Raw genomic sequence first — 10,870 nt, forward strand, 5'->3', positions numbered from 1 at the left:
GAGAGATGTAGACCAGCAATCACTAACCCGTTCATTAGTAGTAACAGGAATCAAGAGAGATGCTAAATGTGTTTGTCTGTGTACCTATATCCTGTTAGACGTTTAACAATCTAAGTCCCGTTCATGTCTTAATTGCCTTTACATTATGTATGTGACTGTCTTCAGTTAACCTGAAGATCAAAGGTGTGAGACATTCCAGAAAACTGGTACTATTACCTATATTGTTTTCAGTTTATCTATCCCTGTTATAATGGATGATCAGCAGTTCCCTTATGTAAATCAGAATAACTGGATTACCTGTGCATGCATAGGAAATGGAATGTTAACTTCAAATGATGGGTCAGTGTGTACTCAACAAAGAAACATATGCAGTCATATGCTACGCTCAAAACATTTGACAGCCTATTTCAACTATAAGAGAAACCTCATGCCTGGTCCTGCCATCTCTAGTCTGCTGAACTTTAAAAAGGGAAAGTTTAAGCAATGGGACTGTTACTTGGAATACCTTGGAAAATGCATGGAATTGGAAAGACTCTACATCTAACATGCAATTTGGATTATACCCTTTGGAATGATTCCAGAGAGACTTTTGTGCAAACCAGGAAAGTCACCATCACTGCTACAAATCTGATCTAAGGACTTTGCAATTATTTATAAAGTATATGATCTCTTAACCACTCAATAACTATCTTATTTTCTTTTATTAACAAATCTTTAGTTAGTTACTAAAGATTGGCTGACAGCGTGATATTTGGGCAAGATCTAAAATATATATTGATTTCCTATAGGATTAAGTGTTTGATCCTTTGGGATTGGTAGAACCTCATGTATGGTGAATTGGGTTTTCAGTAACCTCTCATCATATAAGATCAGTTTGTCTAGATGCGAACCAAAGGCTGGAATGCCTAAAGGGGATGTGTTTGGCTTCTTGTTAACCAGTGTAGTGCTACAGAAGCTCTTTTGTTACTGGTTTGGTGTATTTATTTATAGAATAAACCAACAGTTTTTGGGGTATGCCTGCCATGTTTCTTGCAGTCTGGCCTGAGTGTGACATTCTCAGTGTGGTCCATTCTAGGCACCAGTCACAAGGAGGATTATGCTTCAATTCTCGGCTCCAGTGACATTTTAGGTTTGCATACCAGGAAGGTGGCATCCAACGTGATCCAGAGCACTCTACAATCAGTGGAAATTGACACTGCCATGTTTTGGTTATCAACAGCTGACCATCTTTCAAATTCGAAAACATTAACATAAATGCTGTAACAAACACAGCTGATGCTGAGTGCAGCAACTTGCTGTATAATCTTGTCTTCTATAGTTGGAAGTGTTCTCTTGCAGAACACAAACTGAAAAAGCTGGTGTTCCTCTATTTCAATCTAGGAATTTAAAAAGACTTTATGTTAACAAAAAATCCATTTGCAAAAAGAAAAGGAGTACTTGTGGCACCTTAGAGACTAGCAAATTTATTAGAGCATAAGCTTTCGTGAGCTACAGCTCACTTCATCGGATGCATTTAATGAAGTGAGCTGTAGCTCACGAAAGCTTATGCTCTAATAAATGTTAGTCTCTAAGATGCCACAAGTACTCCTTTTCTTTTTGCAAATACAGACTAACACGGCTGCTACTCTGAAAAAAAATCCATTGGTTTAGTCTTATTGATGCATTTTTGTTTTTGTTTTTCTTCCTGTGCTAATATTCTGATAAGCAGTATGAGAGAAGAACCCATAATAATTATGTTACATTGCACAGTACTTGAGATACAGCATGGACCCAAAACATTCTTTAATTGTTTTTTGTTTTGCACTGGACTTTGAAAAGATGTGAGCATCTAATTTAAAGCAGAAAAAGGCTATTTTGCTGAAAATTATAAAAACTAATCTCAGTTTAACAAGTCCTTATTTAACAACTTTATTTAGTTTGAAAAATTGCATCTTCTAGGTAACATTTTGTTCAGGGAATGATAAAGTAGTAGCTACAGTAGAGTCTGATAAAATGTGCTATATGAATAAAAAAAAACATTTTCTAAAGAATGTACATGCAAACCTGCCTTGTCTTTCAACAGCAACACCAAAATATCTGCCTTCTCAGCCTCAGATCACTGATTCACCCTGGCAACCAGAGTGTCCTATCCAGGAGCTCTAATTATCCTCAGCTGCTGTAAATGGTTCAGGCATAAAAACAAGCATTTTGGCCTCTGTCTTTCCATTCCTGAGGCTCTGCTGCATGTCACTCACTTCCCTGCTGTCATCTGCCATTTTCTTTCTTTTGCCTGCTACTTGCTGATTCCACTAACTGCTACCAATGTTGTGTGACCTCCTGGTCTCCTTGTTGGTTAGCACACAAGCAGGCACAGTTCTTGCAATGATGACACAGACACAAGCTCAGTAAACTGCAGAACTTGTAAGGTCACTGGAACTAGAAGTGCTGGGCGTGCAGTAGCACCCTGTGGCTTGAAGTAATAATAGTAGCTGGCTTCTGTCATATACAGGGTTTCAGCAGCCCCACTGTAAAAATTGTTCCAATGCCCCTGAATATGTGTGTATTATTGGAAGAGGAGACAGCAGGAGCTCCCCTCCTACTGCTGGCGTCGCTTATTCCAATCCCATTCAGTATTTTAGGGGAAGTCTTTCAAAGTTTCTCCTGTTGAGGTTGTTCCACTTTGTATAAAATACCCATCACCACCTGCTCCTCAGCTGTGTTTTGTAGGGGGGCTAATTTGGTAAGGATGCACTTAGGTGGCTTCTGAGAATGCCTGTGAGATCAGGCCCCACAGACAAGATAGGCAGGGAAATGCCTATTTGGAGAATTCCAACAGAGCTTTACATTCCGAGCTGCTTGGCAGCATCAGGACTTAAGTAGCTTTGCACATGCCCACAGGCATAAATTTAGGCACCTACAGGTTGAGGCAGCAGCTGAGCAAGGGTTTTGAGACAGTAAATTTTGAACTCAGGCTTTTTAAGTGGCAGTTGTTCGGAGTCTAAATTTCTTTGTGGTGCTAGCTCTGGATACTTAGATTTTTGGGTGGTCATTTTTTTATAACTAGGACCAACTGATGTCAACAGGAGCTGTGAATGCACCCAGTGTTAGAGGCCACTAGAGAAAACAATCAGGCATACGATGACATGTTCAAGGTAATACCGTGAGTTCCTGGCAGGAAGATTCCCAACTCCCAATCCACTGTTCTTTAGAGTTAAAGAATGGCTGTTAGTTGGGATGGTAACTGGGTACTGTTTCTTATTCTTCAGGAAACCTCTGATTGCAAATGGATTCAGATTTTTCCCCACACCAATCTGTAGAGCATAATGAGGACAGGATATGTTACTCTTTTGGAGGAGATATACCAAGAAAATATCTTGATAGGATGATTCTGAAATGTACTTTTACACAGATTTTGTTTAACAATGTATCCAATTGTTCTCTTTAAAGTAGATTATGTTGAAGTTCTTAGAAATATGCCTCATTTATTTTTATCTTTCATATTCTTTCTGTTTTTTAAGTCTGTCTGTAACCCTCTTGAGAATATTCCCAAAATTTGTCCTTACCTTGACCCAGTCTCTGCTAAAATTTTTATCCGTGCATTAATCATTTCCTGTCTTTGCTGTTGCAGTACCTTTTATAAACTTCATAAATCTCTATTTTCTCACCAACAAGGATCCTGAATGCTGTCTCAGCACTGATCTCTTGCTCTGGGAAGTTGGATCATATAATCTCCATCCTCTGTTCTTTTTTTTACTGGCTTCTGAGCTACTCAGAATTCAGTTAACATTTTCTTTCTTTATTTTGCAAAACTTTCTGTAGGCTCATTTCATCCATGTGATATATCCATCTACTCCTTCTCTTCACTACTAATTTAGACCTGCTCTTGGCCCTCTCTCTTTTTTTTTTTTTTTTTACCTGTTCACTTCTGTAGCTCTCTCTGTTTAAAACTCCTTCTTCCCTAACCTCAAGATTGTGGGAGATTTTTGAAGCCCTATGGACTGACTCTAAAACAGCTATACTTTTGATGGTATAGAAGCTCTGAATGTTATTGGTTCCATGGTTGCAAGCAGTACAACTGTGAAAGTGACATTGGATAAACTAGTAGATGGTAAATATAGAGTCCAGGCAAACCACAACAAAGACAGTGCTTCAGACCTTCTCTTCTGCAGAGTAGGAATATTTATTTATATTTAAAAGAGATGTCCATATGAGTGTCATACATGTCAACCAAGAGGAAAACCTCCATTTCCTATTGTACACAGGTATATAGAACTCTTTTTCTCCTCCAAGACATTAAATCTATCTATAAAACTTTCCTTTTCTCTTTAATTTATGAGTGACTGTAAAATGTCTTGTGATTGTGTGTGTGAAGGATATCACATGAAAATACAAATTATTTTATTGGTTGAATCTGCTCTCTTCAGTTTTTTTGTGTAGTTATTTTATGGGTTTTGCACAGAGCTTTGTGACAAGTAAGAACATAAAAACATAAGACTGGCCATACTGGGTCAGACCAGTGGTTCCATCAGTATCCTGTCTTCCATATAATTAAGGTTGCCTACTACTTTATATTACAAGTCCCTGTTTTCAGTTGCTTATAACTTTACCACACTATAACCATTTGCACAATTTTGTTTCCATGTTTGCTCTCTGCCTCAGGCTGAATTGTTTTGGAAAGTTTCAGCTGAAACAATACAGCTGTTTTCAAAAATAAAATTCAGGAAATGTAGATAATTTTGCTTTAAGGACTCCAGGGTTTGGAGTAGGAACTTTAAATTGAGCAAGGAGGTGGTCCTGGAGTCAAAGAATGAAAATCCACCCAGATTTGTTGTATAAATCTCTGAAACTCACCATATGCACATGTTCATTAGAGGTTTTGAGAAGCTGTTTGCTAAAATGTCTGAGCATTCCATCCCCAGCAAAGACTGCTCCAATAGCATGGAGCTCCGAAATACACCAGCCCAGGCACAGAGCTAGAATTCCAGATGGAGGAGACAAAGTAGTAGCAAAGTAGCCTCTGCTACTCCTTTGGTTTAGGGTAAGACAAGGTTTAAAGTAAGGGGAAGTTGGGAAGGTAAAGTTTACCCTTCTGTTAAAGAAGGTCAATATGATTCCACATTATAGAATCTCTGTTTTTTCAGTTTCCTTTTTTTTAAAAACTACAGAATTACATTAAAAATATAGGCAAAAAGAACATTAAGTTTACAAAGTCATAACTCAGTATTTACAAAATGCCAGTATTAAGGTTGCTTATGCCCCATTAGTTTGGTCCCCTTGTGCTTATGCCAGGCCTTAAAGGAGTGGGCCCTAATTTAAACAGTGAACACATCAATTATCACAACCTGGTGGGGGCTGGGACAGAGTGGGATGACAAAAGGCAAGAAGGAAATATTAGCTATTTGTGCTACCTGCCATAATTCTTTAGTTTATGAAATTTATAAATATTTGCAATAATAAAGGAAAAAACAATGGGAAAACACATTTTGCCCTAACTCTTTCAAAAACCACAAAAGTAAAATTAAATAATTTTTATTTATTTATTTATTTATATAAAGTATTTATTATATTGCTGTGTCTGTCGCTTAGTAGTAGTGGATAGAGGTTTTAGTCATTTCCCTGTTCCATGCCTTAGTTTCCCCATCTGTAAAATGGGGATAATCAGAGTGCTGTCCTTTGTAAAGTGCTTTTGAGATTCATGGATGAAAAGCAAGGAGACAGGTCGTGGTAAAAATGCTGGTCCCTAGGGTAAATGGATTTAAAAAAATTATTAAAGCTAATGTTAAAAAAATGATGTAATACATAGGTTGAAACAAGAGTTTCTGTACATCTGGGTACTGTATATAATAAAGCAGCTTTCAGTCTGAAAATTGTCCATGTTTTGGAAGTTTGGTGTGTTGATAGAGAAACCAATGCTCAGATTATAGGGGGCACCAAGAAAATATAAGGAAAAAGACTGTCCGTCTTCAACTGAAATAGTGGCAGTTATATAGGCCTGGCTTGACATAAGCAACTTGCCTCATTTCTTAATTGGGACATAATTGGGAAGGGGGATGGAAGGTTAAATTGTAAACAGGGGCTTGATAAACTATGCTGGAGTCAGGATGTCTGTGCTAGCTAAGATAAGCAGCAACACCTTGATGCTACAGACTATGGACAAGGAAAATCCTGGAATGTAAAGATCAGGCTCCATGTGAACAGCACATGGACAGAGCATGCTGTATAGGGATTGGTTCTTGTAAAATAACCAATCCAATCCAAAAATGTGTGGTGTAATGTATAACAAATGCAATGTAATTTGTAAATATATATAAAGTAAGAGATTTGTTTAACTTTGGATGTGTGGTATGCCTGATAACCACCCCCTATGCTTGAGTCTGATCAACTCAGTGTAGCTTTGCTGTATGCCAAATAAAGAAACCTGAATGATGAAATCCAGAGTCAAACTGAGAGTTTTGGATCCCAGAGAACTTGATGAAGTGTTCTCCCAGAACTGGACAAGGTGTTCTGGATAAGGTGAATGGAAAAGGTCTTGGAGGGAATCCCAATAATGTATGAATCACTTATGCTGAAGAGTCTCCAAATAGTGCAAAAGAAACTTTACAAAAGTTAGCCTAGTTATTTTACCTTTGTTTATGCCCTGACTTTAGTTTTATTACAATTTTATGTTCTATGTAATTCTCTACAATCCTAGTTTTATATTAAGAGTTCAGGCAAAAGTTCCTGATATCCTTTTCATATCAGAAAGATGTGAGAATTCCTACATCATATACTTTCTTATTATAGAAAATCCTTTCTTTTAATATCGTAATTTACAAAGGGCCCAGTTAAGCAAAAAGTCTGGCTTCTATAACCTTCATTGACTCTCACAAACTCCTATCCTCTTCTAAGGACCAGAATAATCCATTTGTATCACTGATGGAGTTTGAATTTCTGCCTCTGGTTACACTGTCAGGACTGCCTTGCATCAAGATGTCCTCTGACCCCCCCAAAGTGGTCAAACTTGATGATTGTTCCTAGAGTATAATGATGTGCACACACAGTGGAGAGCTTGCAGAGGTTGACTGATACCACCACTGAGGAATGCTTTGCTGTCATTGTATTGTCAAAATGAGCTTGGGCTGGGAAACAGAACTGCTAGGTTTTATTTTCTGCTCTGCTGCTATCTTACTACATGAACTTGGGCAAGTCACGTGTAATCAAATTTTCAAAGACCTTCCCTGGGTGCTTGACAGAGGATTTGGCCAGCCACTTTTGTGTGCTCAGTAAAGGGGAATTATTGAAGCAGAATATGGGCAGTGCTTGGTATTTGAAAATATGTTTTTAGTACTGCTTTCCCAAGATACCTGAATATCTGAGTTCAGCTGGGTGCCTGGCCACTGGGATTTTCAGAACTTCACTGTCATATAATGCTGCACACTTCAGGTACTGCTATTCTCTCTTGCAAATGTGAACCTCTGAGCCTGTTAAGAAGTTTATTCCATCTCATATTCAGCTGGCTCTCTATTAATGTGCAGTACTTCTGTCTTCTCTGTATCTCCATTTTGTTTTCTTTTTTTCCTTCTGTTTGTCTTGTGGCTTGGCTTTTTCCTCCTCCTCCTTAGTTTTAGGGCTACCCTTTCACTCCTCCTTTGCTTTTCTCCATGTACTGCCCCCATGTGACACACGGTACCCCATCTAACATCCTGTACCCCATGTTCATACTTTTATATGACTTTTATATAATGGTGGTTGAAGCATGAAGGGACATACAAATCTTTAGCGCAGTTGGCATGTAAATATCTTGTGACGTCTGCTACGATAGTGCCACGTGAACATCTGTTCTCACTTTCAGGTGACATTGTGAACAAGAAGCAGACAGCATTATCTCCTGCAAATGTAAACAAACCTGTTGGTCTGAGTGATTGGCTGAACAAGAAATAGGACTGTGTGGATTTGTAGGCTCTAAAGTTTTACATTGTTTTATTTTTGAATGCAGTTATTTTTTGTACATAATTCTACATTTGTAAGTTCAACTTTCATGATAAAGAGATTGCATTACAGTACTTGTATTAGGTGAATTGAAAAATATTATATCTTTTGTTTTTTACAGTGCAAATATTTGTAATAAAAAAATAAAGTAAGCACTGTACACTTTGTATTCTGTGTTATAATTGAAATCAATATATTTAAAAATGTGGGAAAACATCTACAAATATTTAAATAAATGTTATTCTATTATTGATTAACAGTGATTAATCACGTGATTAATCGCTTGACAGCCCTATTTTATTCCTTACCTCTCTCCATAAGGGGGTGCCATATCCAACAGCCTCCCTATATAAGTTGCTCTTTCTCTTCTGAGATAAGACTTCTTGAAGCTGTAAGGAACAGATGCCAGATCGGGAGTGACTTACAAGAGATTGGTGATGGGGAAGCATGGTGCATAGAGAGGGGTGATGGTGGAAGTGTTGATAATTATGGGAGGAGCAGCTTTGGAAGGATTGATGGATTTTGGTGGGGAAAAAGTCCGGAACTAATGGGTTTTTTTGCAGGGAAGAAGAGTATGTTACCAAAGTATGTATTACTGAGGTGGAAAATTTTTGACGGTCCCTTGCTGAAATTTTGGTAACACATTAGTGTCACAAGAACATCCATACAGAACCATTCTTTGAGCTTCTGAAAGTACCAGGTGCATCCTAGCATTTCACTGAGTTCAACAAAATGTTAATGGATAATGACAGCACATCAGGTACAGTAGAGGGCCAGCAGTAAAACAATTAAGCAACAGTCACAGTGTCCCCTAAAGTAGTTGCTGTAGCAAAAGCTGCTTTAATCCACATTAGACTTGTTTTTGGCAAAAAATACAATTCATCCTGTTGTTTTACTATTGTGCATTTTCAATTGTTAACCACATCAGTTAGTTACAGCTCCAATACTGCTTTCCTTCAGTTTAGATCTAGCATAATTTATGGAAACAAGCTGATCCCTTTGCATTTTTAAAAGAAAAATGCTTCTTCCAACTGACTCGCACGCTATTTTCAGTTCTGAATTTCCCAGTGCATTCTGTCTTTTACGTAGCTATGTCAATGGAACTACTCATAGGCATAAAGTTAAACACACAAGTGTTTGCAAGATCAAGTGCCTGGATTGTAAACTCGAGTCTGAGATTTTCTTTATTTTTGTGTATTGTACAAAGTTCAGGGTCAAGCAATCTGGTGTTGTTAAACAAATCATTTTAAAAAAATAGAAATAAGGGACTTTCAGTATCGATTTAGCTATTAACATGTGATATATTGAATTCAGACTATATAGAAATAATGGAAAAATTATGCTGGGACTAAAAATAATTGATGTTACAACTTGATCTGAGTGCCAGTGGAGACCTAGTGCCACATCAGGCTGTTGTCTCTGTAATTAAACATAATAGCGGCTGCCGCTATTTCATTTGATATCAGTCAGAATTAATGAAAATATTTGTAACATGCATTAATCAGAGCAGTCTTTTAGCATATGCATATTTAAAAAACAAACTCCACCAATTTTACATTTTCGCTCAGTGTTCATAAAGCATTTCAACTCCCCTACAAGAAAAATGTATAAACAAAGGGATCTCTGTTGTTTTTTGTAATAACATTGCAGGCTAACGCCTGCTTAAACAGATGGGCCTTACAGCTTGCACAGAGGACAAAAAAAAAAAATAAAATTGGGACTGTAATTTTCTTGGAACACTGAACACATGGTGTCATTTAGGCCTGGTCTACCTGTTGTTTCTGTGCCGGTATAATGATGCACCATCTATTTTTTTGTTCTGTGTTTGTACAGTATGTAGCGTTATGGCCGCCTAGTCCATGACCAGAACTCCTAGGCACTAGGGTAATACAAATAATAAATAATAATAATATTTAGATTAAGAGGTGTGATGTTTTATCAAATTAGTTATACTGGTACAACGCCTAGTATGAATGCAATTATACTGGTATAAAAGAATATTGTTACTGCTTTTTCTCCTTCTCTTACAAGAATAGCTATAGGGTTATAAAGTAACTCTTTACTGGTATAACTGCATCCACACTGCGGCTTGGCATACACTACCAACTTATTTTCCGCGTTCCTGAGTGACGTAGTTATGCTGACCTAACCCCTGGTGTAGACTGCGTGATAGCTACAGAAAGGCTTCTCCTGTTGACATAGCTACTGCCTCTTGAGAAAGTGGAATACCTGATAGGTGAAGCTCTCCTGTTGGCGTGGGCTGCAGCACTGTAAGTGTAGACAAGCCCTGTGTGTGTGTGTGTTGCACTGATTTAACTATTCCACTGTAGTTAAAGCAGTGTAATTTTTGTGTTAGGCAGTCCTCAGTAAAGATCCTCACACACTTTAGGTTATCTTATAATGAATCATAATAAAATAATGATAATAGGTCATGTCTACACTAGGAGTGCTTTATCGGTATAGCGATACTGGTATACTACACTGGCGAAGCACTCCTAGTGTGGATGCACTTTATACTAGCAAAGCTATGCTTTTACTGCTGTAGGTTATTCCACCCCACCGGAGTGAAACAAGCTGTACTGGTCAAAGCAGTTTTTCAGGTATAGCTACATGTACACAAGGGACTTTAGCCAGCAGAGCTATGTTGGGCAGAGAGGACACTTCGTCTAGCCCTTGACTGATGTAGTGATGGCTGCAGAAATCTGTAGTGTAACAGGCCAAGGGGAGGGGGGTGTCCAGTTCCAGAACTACAGGCCCCCTACACAAAGCCACAGGTTTCTCGCTATAACCCTTGTAACCCTGGGGTTGGCTAACACAAGCGCCTCGGCTGATCTTGTTTGCCCTGCGATCAGCTGGGGAGAAGAGGGGTTTGGGGCACACTCAGCATGGGGGGCCTGAGCAGTTTCAGCCCTGGGGACCCTGG

Source organism: Dermochelys coriacea, chromosome 1, assembly GCF_009764565.3.
Source record: "Dermochelys coriacea isolate rDerCor1 chromosome 1, rDerCor1.pri.v4, whole genome shotgun sequence".
NCBI lineage: Eukaryota > Metazoa > Chordata > Testudines > Dermochelyidae > Dermochelys > Dermochelys coriacea.